The sequence below is a fragment of the Protopterus annectens genome, chromosome 2.part2, assembly GCF_019279795.1.
Source record: "Protopterus annectens isolate FY-2018-M chromosome 2.part2, PAN1.0, whole genome shotgun sequence".
NCBI classification, from domain to species: Eukaryota; Metazoa; Chordata; order Ceratodontiformes; family Protopteridae; genus Protopterus; species Protopterus annectens.
Window position 1 is genome coordinate 177,091,967 of NC_056730.1, and position 15,057 is coordinate 177,107,023.

Consider the following 15,057-nt stretch of genomic DNA (forward strand, 5'->3'; position numbering starts at 1 on the left):
ACACACACACACACACACATATACACACACACACACATATATATATATATATATATATATATATATATATATATATATATATATATATATATATATATATATATCGTTTCAGAATTAATTAGCTTAATCACATTTAAAAATGTAATGTTGCTAAGCCTAAAGGATCATGTGGTATAACAAATAAGGATAGTGTATATCACAAGCATGAAATGGTATCACTAAGAAGGTTTAAAATGCATCATCTAATATGCCTGCTTAACTGTTTAGGAAACTCCATGAAAAATTGTAATTTTGGAATAACTACTGAGCAATTTACTTCACCTAGGCATAACAGATCACATTCAACATGTCATTTACAAGGAGAGGTCTACTGTAATCAATTTAAATCTTTTTGGGGGGGGGCTGCCTTGAAGGCTGTGGATGAAAACCCATTACTCAATATAATTTATTTGGATAAGTCCAAAGTGGTTGATAAGGTAGATCATTCCAAACTGATTGTTAAAATGTTAGATATTCAAATTAATGAATACATCATCAAGTCAGTAAAATCTAACTGGGACGATACTTTTAACAAAGTATGATATACAACTAAGCCCATTTCATACAGACAGCACTGAATGTTACAGGGCTTTGTCTTTGAACTCACAGTGTTTAATAATGTCTGTCTCCATCACAGCATGGTTTCTGCTCCCACCATAGCATCTCCACAGCTCTCCTTAGCTTCATTAATACAATCAACACAGAGATGGCAATCTAGTATCAGCTGTCTTTCTTGGTCTCTCTAAAGCTATCGACACTGTTTACCATGATACTTTCTTACTAAGACTATGTAACTCAGGGCTTGATAACCTGCTCTGTCTCCCTGTTTTTTCAGCTAGCTTGTTAATTGCCACTAAGCAATGAAATGGCTAACTGACATCATACAAATTTTCCCCATATTGGTTGGAGTTCCACAGGGATCCATATGTGGTCCTATCCTGTTTAGCAACTTTGTTAATTACCTTGCCCTGACAAACAAAAATGCCGCCGTAGTACAGTACACAGATAATTCAGCAAAATATCTAATCTTGACTCCCTACAACAACTCAAGAATCTTTCTCCTGAGTAGAAAATTGTCTGACCTCCAATCAGCTATTCTTCAACCCCAACAAATCAAAATTGCTTCTCTTCACTCCAAAACACCTCACAACAAAAAAGTCATCCTTCTATTACCTCCTCTAACAATACCAAAATACAAATTGTCACCCATAGCAAGCTACTAGGAGTTCATATAGATGAAGCCCTAAAATTCGATGTCCAGATAGATCATGTAGCTAGAAAAAAAAAATCAGAAAAAAATTGGCACTCTCTATAGAGCTAAACTATATTTTTCTAACACAGCTAGATCTCATAACATTGCAAATTTCTACCCACCCACCCTCTTGTGTTCTGCACCAATATTTGCCAACATTCAAAAAACTTATCTAAACAAGCTTGCACAGTGCTACAACAAGGTCTCAAAATTTTCAGTCACTCTCACCCACAGATCACACCACTGCCTAGAACCCATACACCTCCGGTTGCTTGAACCACCTCACCAGCTCAGATACTCTCAACTACCTACTGTCCATAAACTACTATATAAACCAAATGACTGTCTATCCCTAAAAAAACTAATACAACCTTAACACACAACTAGGACTCTGAGATCTTCTGACACAGCCCTACTACTTATAGCCAAACCTAACAGTTAGGTTGGCTGTTCCCTTTACTCTCACAAAGTGTCCAAAAGCTGGAACTCCATCCCCCTAACAGTTAGACAAAAACCATCATTAAATTCTATCAAACTTCAAGCAAAAACACAACTACGCAACTCATGGTGCTGCAAGTGCTGTCCACCTGATTAAGAAATTCTTCTCTCTTCTAACTACTTTTCTTGTTGAACTCTTAATCCCTCCTAAAACAGATTAACAGCATAAACTTACAACCTACAATATGTGTAAATACTGTATCAGTAATGTAATGAACAACTGCAATTATAGGACTCTGATTGTTAGTATATAATTCCACTGCAGATTTCTTGGTTTCCATGTTTATGCATATACTGCATAAAACTGACACTTTTCATTCTTAAGTATATAGTGTCTATGTTGGATGTCATTGTACTGTACTGGAGCGTTTCTCCCAGGGCTTCTGCTAAAAATGGGTCCTGAGCTCAGTTGGACTTTCCCTGTGAACAAAAGTAATAAATAAATAAATATGCTAATTGGGTATAGTGTTGTGCTAGTTACTTATAAAAGTAATAAGTTACTATTGCTAGTTACTTTTCAGTGAAAGTAATATAGTACTATTACTTATTACTTTTCTAAATAAGTAATATATTACTATTACTAGTTACTAACTAAAGTAATGCATTAGTTTTGCATAAGTTTATTTTATCATTAATAATATTGAAATTTCCTCACACGAGTAAGCACATGCATATAAGTGTATTATTAAAGTTGTATACATAATGTTACAGTGATGATGAATATCATTTCTCAATTGAAAAACTCCAGCAGACTAGTCTTTATAGCTAGGCAGCACAGTGGCACAGCGGTTAGCATTATCACCTCAAAGTAAGATGTTCTCTGGTTCAATTCTCTGTGATTGTTTGTAGTCTGCATGTCTTCCCTGTGTTTGCTTGGATTCCCTTTGGGTGCTTCTGTTTCCTAAATGTAATCCACGGGTGAGAGTAACCAGACCGAGATGAACGAAAAAAAGCAGCTTTATTAAGCAATAAAAATCAATCAGTCAAGCGCTTTTGCCAGGTAGATACCTGGCTTTCTCAAGATAATCAACAATACAACTAAAATAATTAAATACTTTTGCATCTAGTCACATGATCCCTAATTAATGGGCTGAACAGTCAATTAAATAAAAATAAATTGTTAAAGTGTCCTTGCATCAATGGAATTCCTACGTAAACATGAACGATACCTAAAATAGGTGTAACATATGTAAAGTGTAAAGATCGCTGAGAAATCTTCAAAAAATAAATATACAAATATATATCAATGCTCAAAAGATGTAAAATGTATAAAATATTTACACGAAACCAGTTACAAACTGTGACCATAAAATTCATAACCTAGCTTTTCTTAACTTCAGTACACTGGATATACTAATATTTTCATTAAGACTAGGGGGCCTTGCAGCATTAAGTCTAAGCTGCCATAAAAGTTCCCTATACTCAAGACGGGCTTCCCAGTCTCCTCCCCTGGCATCCTGTGTCACCTGTTCAAGGATCATAAACTTAATTTGCATGTTGGGGCAGGAAGCTGAATGTTTAAAAAAAGCATTTATGTCCTTCATTTTGGAGATATTGTATTGATGCTCATAAATTATTTTCCTAAGGGGTCTCTCTGTTTTCCCTATATAAAAGCTAAGACATTGTACACATAGTCCAAGATATACAACCCCTTTTGCCCCACAGCTGTATTGTCGATCAGCATCAAATCTAAATTTCCTAGAAGGAAGATAGAAGGAACTGTTATTCAGAATGAAAATACACTGCTTACATGCCCCGCACTTGTAGGTGCCAAGTTTGGAATTACAATTCCCCGAATCCAAAAGGTGCTTTCTCTCAAATAAACCCTTTAGATTAACATCCCTTCTTTTCACAAAATTTAGATGTTCTTGAACTATACCCTTGAAGTCATCATGGAGTGCCAAAAGGGGCCAGTGTTTTAACACTGTGTGTTCTACCTGTTGGGAATCTTTAGTGAAAGTATGAATAAAACTGTTATGAAAATTAAATTGTTCAGTTTGTTCAATCTGTTCAACCCGTTGAAGCCCACTACCTAGCAATGGAAAATACTTAAATTGCCTGTTGTCAGTTACTTCTTGGGCCAAATTGTTGATTAGAGATACTGGGTAACCTCTTTCAATAAACAGTTTTTTCAAAAAGTCAATTTCTTCCAGAAAATATTCATCAGTGCTAGACATCTTAGATGCACGAATAAACTGCCCCTTTACTAAACCCTTCTTCTGATGAAAGGGATGACCATTATGAAAATGCAAATATGCATTAGAGAAAGTGGCTTTCCTGTGTAACTTGGACTGGAAAATGCAATTACGGTATTCCTTGAATATAGTTACATCAAGATAATTTAGTGTATCATTACTGACATTATAGGTGAAAGATAAAAAATGTGTAGTGGAATTGATATAGTTCATGAACTCCAGAAAGTTGTCCAAGGTTCCACTCATAATAAACAAATGTCATCAAGGTATCGTTTATAATGGGTTATGTGTTGTGTCCAGTGTGTGGCAAATATGTAATTGTTCTCCCAGTAGTGTAGTACAATGTTTGCGTATAATGAGGCGCAAGCAGCGCCCATAGCTACGCCCTTTTTCTGCTTAAACAATTCACCATTAAAATAAAGGAAATTGTTTTCGAGAACTACCTCCATAAACTCTACAATTATGCTAATGATGTTTGAGCTAAGGCCCGATTCAGAGGTCAAAACTTTGTTAAACCATTCTAACCCAGTGGAGTGTGGGATACTGGGGAACAATTCCACAATATCGATAGTAACCATAAGTAGGTCAGGGTGAAATAACTTCTGTTCAAAACCTTTAAGGAAGTCCCAGGAATCCTTGCATACGTGTTGTAATGTGGAAGCAAATTTTTTGGTAATGTGATCAATAAACTTGCCCATCGGTTCCGTAATGCTACCTGCCCCCGAAACAATAGGTCTAAATTTCAAAGGGTTTAGACCTTTGTGAGTTTTGGGAATCCCAAAAATTACCGGGATCCTCGGTTTATTGACGTGTAGGTAGTTGTATAGCTTTTCACTGATAGCTCCCTGTAATAAATGGTCTGATAGCAGAAAACTAATTTTAGAATAAGCTAAATTGACTTCATTCTTCGAAACCAACTCATATTGCTCGGGGTCCTGTATCAAATTGTGGAGATAGGTGTCATATGCCCAATTGTACATCAGGACAATCCCCCCTCCCTTGTCGGGTTTCATCACCCTTACACCGTCCTGGTTGAAAGACTTAATTAACTGCTGCAACTTGAAATCAAAATTGGTAGAAGAGTCGTAAATCCTGTTAGAACACTGCTTTCTTAAATCAATTTCCACTAACTCCTCAAAAACTTTGAGGGATGAGTGTAGGGGGGGATTGTAAGTACTGGCCCTTGTAAGTCCCTCCTTACTGTTTGTTTCCTCCCATGTTCCCAAGACATGCTGAAGGTGGATTGAACATTCTAAATTCACCCTCTGTGTGCATGCACCTTCTGAGGAGGCAACTTGATACTGTAAAACTCTACTTCCACTTGATCTGCAGACTGATGATCTGCTGTAGTGACCCTTAACAGGAGCAGCCAAAAGAAGATGACTAGTTTTTATAACTAGAGAGTCACAAATAATAATTAAATCAAACCATTCACAGCCAGCAGCACAAGACCTATAAAAACCTATCACATTTTGTCTATTTTCAGCAACTAAAAATTGAAACCCCAAAAGAATTTTTAATAGAAAATAAAAAATTGTCAAGACAAAAGTTGGTTGATCATAGAGCCACCCAAAGAGTCCTGCTTGGTACAGTGGGTTGGAGCGTTGGGTGTGAAACCAATGAGTGGTGAGTTCAATTCTGATTGACAGTGGTATGGAGAACCAATGCTGTTTACTATATGGCAAGGTAAGGATATGATCTCTAGCAGGCTAGAATCGTCCCAGTGTTAGGGGATGTTTTAGTGGATGAGAGTCCCACAGTACCAGGCAGGGCAGGAGTCTGGTCATCATTAGCACTCACCTCCTTGCATTGCTAAAAAATGAAGTAAATTATGCTCCAGACTAATTCTAATGATCTATTATGAATCATACCTCTCAACCTGGAGACATCAAAAATCTGGACAAAGGCCCATGAAAAGTAGGTACAACTGGCCAAGAATATGGACACTAATCAACATACAATCATGTATAATAACGTAACTCCATCTACTCCAATGGAATTGTGGGATACCAATATTCAAATAATTGTGAAAATGTCCCCGATTTTACATTAACTCTGAAAATATACATTCACACAGAAACACCAGTTAAAGTCCTTTTACAGCTTCTTCTGGCTTTTCCCGGTTAGGGGTCGCCACAGCGGATCACCTTGTCCGCTCATGATTGGCAGTAGAGTTTTACGGTGTTGAGTTGCCAGCCCGGCTCCCAACCTTCCACAGAAGGTACACACACGCACACACTCACACCTAGGGCCAATTTAGAGTGTCTAATCCACCTGCAGCATGTCTTTGGGATGTGGGAGGAAACTGGAGCACCCGGAGGAAACCCACGCGACCACAGGGAGGACATGCAGACTCCACACAGAAGGCTCCCCAGCCGAGGATCGAATCAGAGAACCTCTTGCTGTGAGGCAGCAATGCTAACCACTGCACCACCGTGGTCATAAAGTCCTTTTACAGCATTAGCAAAAAATCTTAAGGGAAGTAGTAGGCAATAGGCATGTAAAACACTTTGCAGTCTACTTTCTGCCCTACCACACTTCTAGCATATGCACACTGATGTCATATTAGCTGAACTCTTACAGAAAATCATTAAAATAGCATACATCAATAACTGTAACATATATAAAAGAACTGCGTACATTATTAATCTTAATCTGAAACTAAAGTTTGTCACAACAATCATTGGTATACTGTTGTTGTCAATATGTGGGTATAGGATCATTCTGATCAATGGATAAATAAATCTGATTTGGAAACCTTCTGCTCTTGTAGTTACGTAAATACCAATATGCATTAGTAAGTTTTGTAAACAAACCTGGTAGCTACTTATGCTGGGCACTGATTCATACCTCTAACTGTCGGCAAAAGGCAGGACAATGGTGAATTGACAATCCACCAAATTGTCTGTGAGTATATATAATGTGACATATGTATTTGTGTGTGTGTGTGTGTGTGTGTGTGTGTGTGTGTGTGTGTGTGTGTGTGTGTGTGTGTGTGTGTGTGTGTGTGTGTGTCCTCCTATAGATTGACACTGTACCCATGATTTGTTTGTCTACATTGCACCTACTGATTGCTGTGAGGGGCTCCCTCACAACACTGAATTGGTTAAATTAAATATCAGAAAATGACTGAATAAAACAGTAAAGTAATGTTTCTGGAATGCATAAAATAAATTGTAAAGCAGTAGTATTGTACTCATTATATATGTAGAAGCTGTAGCAGTATTGTTCTTTAAGAGTACAGCAATGTGTGCTTAAAATACTACGTTAAAAATATTGTAAAAAGTTTCACAGTGGAGTGATGCACTGTTAAATGTCTTTGTTTTATTAAGCAGCACAATAATACCACATATACATAGTGAAACAGCTGTGGTCAACACGGAAACATGTGATGGCAAGCATTTGGTTGATAAAATATGTAAACCAGCATCAAAACTGTGGTATATTGGGGAATTAAATGTATTCTGTGGTACAGTTATCTCAGACTTAGTACAATTAAGTAGCATGGGTGTGGAGTATACCCTTGCTGTTTGCAGCATTCCTCTTTGATAACTGCATCAGTTAGTGTTTAATGCAACTTCAAAACAATACAAAATAACATTTGTTTAAATTTAAAACCTAATAAATTGGTACTTTCTAAATTCTGCAGTACCATAATTCTCATCCTCTTGGCACAAGAAACCTGGCCAAAGAGTAGTATAATAGGAGGACAAAGGCCCAAAAATAGGGGCAGAATTTAAAATATTGTTCTTATAAACTTAGAAAGCTGATAGAATAACAGGATTTCTGTTAGTATGCATTTAATGAAGCATATGAAGTCTGAAGCTCATTTCTTCTTCTTCTTTCGGCTGTTCCTGTTAGGGGTCACCACAGCGAATCATCTGTTTCCATTTCTTCCTGTCCTCTGCATCATGCTCTTTCACACCAACTGCCTGCATGTCCTCTCTCACCACATCCATAAACCTCATCTTAGACCTTCCTCTTTTCCTCTTACCTGGCAGCTCCATCCTTAGCATCCTTTTCCCAATATACCCAGCATCCCTCCTCAGCACATGTCCAAACCAATGCAATCTCGCCTCTCTTGCTTTGTCTCCAAACTGCCCAACCTGAGCTGACCCTCTAATATACTGATTCCTAATCCTGTCCAACCTAGTCACACCCAGTGCAAATCTTAACATCTTTAACTCTGCCACATCCAGCTCTGACTCCTGCCTTTTCGGCAGTGCTACTGTCTCCAACCCATATAACATAGCTCGTCTCACTACCCTCTTGTAGACCTTCCCTTTCACTCTTATTGGTGCCCGTCTGTCACAAATCACTCCTGCCACTCTTCTCCACCCATTCCACCCTGCCTGTACTCTCTTCTTCACCTCTCTTCCACACTCACCATTACTCTGAACTGTTGATCCCAAGTACTTAAACTCATCCACCTTTACTAACTCTACTCCCTGCATCCTCACCATTCCTCTACCCTCCCTCTCATTTACACACATATATTCTGTTTTAGCCCTGCTGACCTTCATTCCTCTCCTCTCTAAAGCATATCTCCACCTCTCCAGGGTCTCCTCAACCTGGTCCCTACTCTCACTACATATCACAATGTCATCTGCAAACATCATAGTCCACGGGCCTCCTGTCTAATCTCATCTGTCAACCTGTCCATCACCACTGCAAATAAGAAAGGGCTCAGAGCTGATCCTTGATGTAATCCCACCTCCACCTTAAACCTATCTGTCACTCCCACCACAGTCCTCACCAATGTCACACTACCCTTGTACATATCCTGTACCACTCTTACATACTTCTCTGCCACTCCGGACTTCCTCATACAATACCACAACTCCTCTCTAGGCACCCTGTCATATGCTTTCTCTAAGTCCACAAAGACACAATGCAACTCCTTCTGACCTTCTGTGTATTTCTCCAACAACACTCTCAGAGCAAATATTGCATCTGTAGTGCTCTTTCCTGGCATGAAACCATACTGCTGATCACTAATCATCACCTCCCTTCTTAACCTAGCTTCCACTACTCTTTCCCATAACTTCAAGCTGTGACTGATCAATTTTATCCCTCTGTAGTTACTGCAGCTCTGCACATCACCCTTATTCTTAAAGATAGGTACCAAAACACTTTTTCTCCACTCCTCAGGCATCCTCTGACTTTCCAAAATTTCATTAAACAATCTGGTTAAAAATTCCACTGCCATTTCTCCTAAGCACCTCCATGCTTCCACTGGTATGTCATCTGGGCCAACAGCCTTTCCATTCTTCATCCTCTTCATAGCTGTCCTTACTTCCTCCTTGCTAGTCTGCTTCACTTCCTGATTCACTATGCCCACATCATCCAACCTTCTCTCTCTCTCATTCTCTTCATTCATCAGCCCTTCAAAGTACTCTTTCCATCTACTCAACACACTCTCCTCACTTGTGAGTACCTTTCCCCTCACTATCCTTTATCACCCTTACTTGCTGCACATCTTTCCCAGCTCTGTCCCTCTGTCTAGCCAATCGGTACAGGTCCTTTTCTTCCTCTTTAGTGACCAATCTCTCATACAACTCTCTATATGCCTTATCCTTAGCCTTCGCCACCTCTCTCTTTGCCATGCGCCTCATCTCCTTATACTCATGTCTACTTTCTTCATCTCTTTGACAATCCCACTTCTTCTGAAGCTCATATATATGTTATTATTTAATGACTTTAGTCCTCCATGATTTACCAGAAAACCAATCATTTTATGAGAAAGAGACCAAAACTATGAGACTGAATCTGGACAGTTCAGCAGTATGTTACACACACACACACACACATACACACACACACACACACACACACACACACACACACACACACACACACACACACACACACACTCCTTCTCTTCTCTTTCATAGACACACATACATCTACCTTTTCTCTGCTTTCACACAGCCGCACACTCATACACACACTTACTTTCTGATACATTAACACACACACTTTATGTCATATGAACGGCTAGTTTAAATTACATAGACAGACACACACACACATACACACATACTCTCTCTGTCTCTCATACAGAAAAATGAACCACCAGTTTAACACACATACTCATACATCACTCACACTTACCTCGGCATGGCTAGTTTAAATTCCGCAGTAAGTATGGACTGAGTTTACATCCATAGCACGCATTAGTAGTCACACTGGAGTTGAAGTTGCTGCCTTTCAGTCCTAAAGTATAAGTTAAATGTTGGATTTTGTGGAGGCCGTTTTTACTTTTTATTAATGTTGTGACTTAAGATATCTAGTATTTACAAACTTTAATTATGGCATGTACACTTGTAGAGGACAGCTAAAATATTTTCCCATTCTGCTCATGGGCTACTAACTTGCAGCTGCACTATTACGACCGGGAGAGAATGTGTGGCTCTGTTAGTTTGTAAAACCTGTATGAGCTGCACTTATGTTATTTTAATGCAACACCACACTTGTGCAGAATTCTATAGTTACATTAGTCAAGTACAGCTCTGATTATTATCAATATTAGTTGACTGCAGCGTATTACTCTTTCTCAAAAATGTTTTAATTCTTGATATCCTTCAGAAAATGCAGACTAACACAAACCGTGTCATTCTAAAACCGTTCTAAGTTTGTAAGTGCCCTATTGAAAATTTGTTCTTGATTTCAGACCATTGTCCCCCTCCACTGATTATTGTTTGGCTAATGGCTATGTTTAAAAGTTTTTGCGCTGAGATGCTGAGCGGTATACGAGTTCTGTGGGCTACCGGCTCTTAAACTGCATTTCTTTACATCAGGGAAACATTTGAAACACAAACTCACTAACATGACATCCACCTTACAAACAGCAGGATAATGTGCAATCCTACCAACCAATTATTCTTGATTTTGCCTTTATTTTTTGCCATGCCTCTGGCAAATGCTTGATTTTTTTGCTATATCTTATTGTTCAAAATGCATACCGACACAAAATCTGTAAGTGAATTAGAATAATAGATGCCTGGATCTGAATCTTATACCCCTCCGCTGGCATTATCTACTTGTGGGTCATGAAATCAATGACATCGGCAATCGTTCCTGTAGTCAGTAAGGAGTAGCAAATGGCCTTCCTTAAAAGAGAAGATGCCGCCATCACGAGGTGTTTTTTTTAATTGAAGCCTCTTAAAAGTGAGATGGTTCTGGTGCCCTTCTCTGCATGCTGAAATCGGGATTTAATGGGGCCAATCGGGAATTTGTGGCACCCTATTATTTTAAGCCCAAAACTGGGAAATCCCGAGGAATTTGGTACAGTTGAGAGGTATGTTATGAATGCTATGTGCTATGAGTTGTGACAACATTATCTTGTAATTTTTTATCCAAATTGCCCCTTCAAAGTCTCTATTGCCTTCTAACATGGTATTACCAGCCATACTATCCAGGGACTCCAGAGGTTTTCTATTGCTCTTTAGGGGGTGGTATCACCCATGCTGAGAACCACTGGTTTAAGCAAAAGTAACTCAGAAGTAACTCACATTCAAGTTACTACTTACTAAAAAAAGTAATATATTACTATTAGTAATCCAAAAAGAAACCAGGATGCAGGTAAATGGATCCTTCAACAAAGTAGTCAAAATGTGAAGCAAAAACAGAAGAAGGATCCAGACCACGGCAAATAAAATCATATATTTAATAAAAAAGGACACAGGGTAAGCGCTTTTGCAGCTACAAGCTGCTTCATCAAACAATCATTACACAAATCCATACACTTTTATATTTAAACACACCAATCAAATGTTCACTTTAATCATATATGCAAATGTTGCCTTAAAGTGTCCTAGTGTCTAAAGGCCATATAGCCTCTCTTTCGGCTTTTTCCCAGTTAGGGGTCACCACAGCGGAACTCCGGCAACATTTAAGGCAACATTTGCATATATGATTAAAGTGAACATTTGACTGGTGTGTTTAAATATAAAAGTGGATGGATTTGTGTAATGATTGTCTGATGAAGCAGCTTGTAGCTGCAAAAGCGCTTACCCTGTGTCTTTTTTATTAAATATATGATTTTATTTGCCGTGGTCTGGATCCTTCTTCTGTTTTTGCTTCACAACATATTGCTACTACTTTATGACTATTTTGAAAAAGTAACTAGTTACATTACTAGTTACAAGAAATTGTAATATATTACAGTAATACATTACTTATTGTAATATATTACTCCCATCACTGGGTATAATTCTGAGAAATAGTTTGGATTACTAACTGGACTGAGAGTTCAAAAGTAGAATACATTGTGCCCAGTATCCAGGCCTTTTCTGTCCTTGGATGCACAGTCTCCACTGATGGCTTTGTAGAAAACAACACACACATGCACAGTCAGTACATAACGTAGGCCTCATCAGCTTGAGTTGGTGGCAGCTCAGGTGAATGCAAAAGATCCCACGGCACCTACTGAAAATAATAGGGGGAACCGCCTTGACCTCCAGGCCAAATTTCCCCTAGTAGTGTAAATATCACCTTGGGTCTCCCCTGAAAAGAGTCTACTAGCCTAGGTGGACTAACCTAGTCAACAAAGGATAAATAAATAAGTCAATACATAATAAACAACAAGAAGAACAACAGCAACTGTGACAGTTTCATATTATATTAACCCCTTTGATGTGGTAGATGACAAAGGTGCCACTTGTATGTCAGAAGATATGCCAGTCTTTCTTCCTTGTCTGCAAAACAAAGTCAAACAGAGCTATCAAAATATAGACAGTGATACATGCTCAACATATAACTTGTATCTTCAAGCAACCACTAGCAACAGTGTATAACATATCTAAGGAAAATGGCCACATGATCCCTTTATGTGGCCATGAAGCATACCACTGACATGTTACATTGCTGTAGCATCCCATGCAGTATGTCCATAGACCAGTCCAACAGGACCACTGCTGCAGTACATCTACAGGGCACACATCCTGGCAGGAGACAACTGTACAGACACAACCAATACAGCACAGAGTAAGATGAACAGTTTGTACATATAACTATAGGTACCCCCAACCAGACACAACTGCAATAACAGCCAGTACCACTTACACCACCTCCCATTGTCATATTACAGTACCACTTATACTACCTCTCATTATCATGTTACAGTACCACTTGCACCACTTCCCGTTATCATGTTACAGTACACTTACACCACCTCCCATTATCATGTTGCAGTACCACTTACACCACCTCCCATTATCATGTTGCAGTACCACTTACACCACTTCCCATTATCATGTTACAGTACCACTTATACCACCTCCCCTTATTATGCTACAGTACCACTTATACCACCTCCATTATCATGTTACAGTACCACTTATACCACCTCCCATTATCATGTTACATTACCACTTATACCACCACCCATTATCGTGCTACAGTACCACTTATACCACCTCCCATTATCATGTTACAGTACCACTTATACCACCTCCCATTATTGTGTTACAGTACCACTTACACCACCTCCCATTATTGTGTTACAGTACCACTTATACCACCTCCCATTATCATGTTACAGTACCACTTATACCACCTCCCATTATCATGTTACAATACCACTTACACCACCTCCCCTTATTATGTTACAGTACCACTTACACCACCTCCCATTATTTTGTTACAATACCAATTATACCACATCCCATTATCAAGTTACAGTACCACTTACACCACCTGTCATTATCATGTTACAGTACCACTTACACCACCTCCCCTTATTATGTTACAGTACCACTTATAACACCTCCCATTATTGTGCTACAGTACCACTTATACCACCTCCCATTATCATGTTACAGTACCACTTATACCACCTCCTATTATCATGGTACAGTACCACTTATACCACCTTTCATTATCATGTTACAGAACCACTTACACCATCTCTCATTATCATGTTCCAGTACCACTTATACCACCTACCATTATCATGTTACAGTACCACTTACACCACCTCTCATTATCATGTTACAGTACCACTTATACCACCTCCCATTATCATGTTACAGTACCACTTACACCACCTCCCATCATCATGTTACAGTACCACTTATACCTCCTCCCATTATCATGTTGCAGAAAACTGCTTTGCAGTATTGTCTGGTGGCATGCATACATATATCTAGCCACAGAGAGACAGTGTGATGTGTCTGTTCCAGGATTATTATGCTGTCTGTTCAGTATTCCACCCTTTATGTCCAGGCATATATGTAGGTAGCAAATGGAATGAAGACTGCAGGACAACAGCAACCATCTGATAGGCTGTGCCATACATCTAACTGTTATGCTTCTGACTGTAAAGCTAGAGCATAGTAAAGTCCTTTTGAAAATCTCTGCACCACTGTGCACACAGTCAAAGGCCTGAAAAATCTAAATAAATAATGCAGATCTACAACATTGCAAAGAAGTATCCGGATTACAGTACTAATAACTAAACACCATTTGATGGTGTATTATAAATGATGCAAAGAAATGTAACACTTTATCTTTGGTAAACACATCTCAACAGTGTACAGTATCAAATGCACTCCACTCCATGCCGATATGATCATCAGAGATCTTATAACCTTTGCAGAGAACTCCCTGTGTTTTGATCACTATGTAGCAACAGTAATGAAAATATCCTCATATCTAGCCCAATTAAACCTATCTTATCCAGGTAAAAAAAAATTATCATTCCATTACACTTTAGCATGATCAAACCAGTCATAGAATATAATGCACTTTTTAGTATGTATGTATGTATGTATGTGTTTAGCTATCCAAACACATCACATGTCTAGTCAGACCCCAGACGTTCCTAGTTAACTTCAGGTACCAATACAGGTTTGAAGCTCTGTCCCTATTAGACTCCTGCCCAGTGATTAAAATCTAGCATTCTGTTTCCTTTAAAGCAAATCTTATTTATTTGATGTGTGTCCATAAAACTGTTGTGAGGCTGACTTGTTTTTTTTTGGAAGAAGGATGTGCCTTATGATGGTGGGTATTGATACAATGATTAAGGAATCCATGGACAAAGTCTGCCTTGTAAACGCCATGCATCTACGA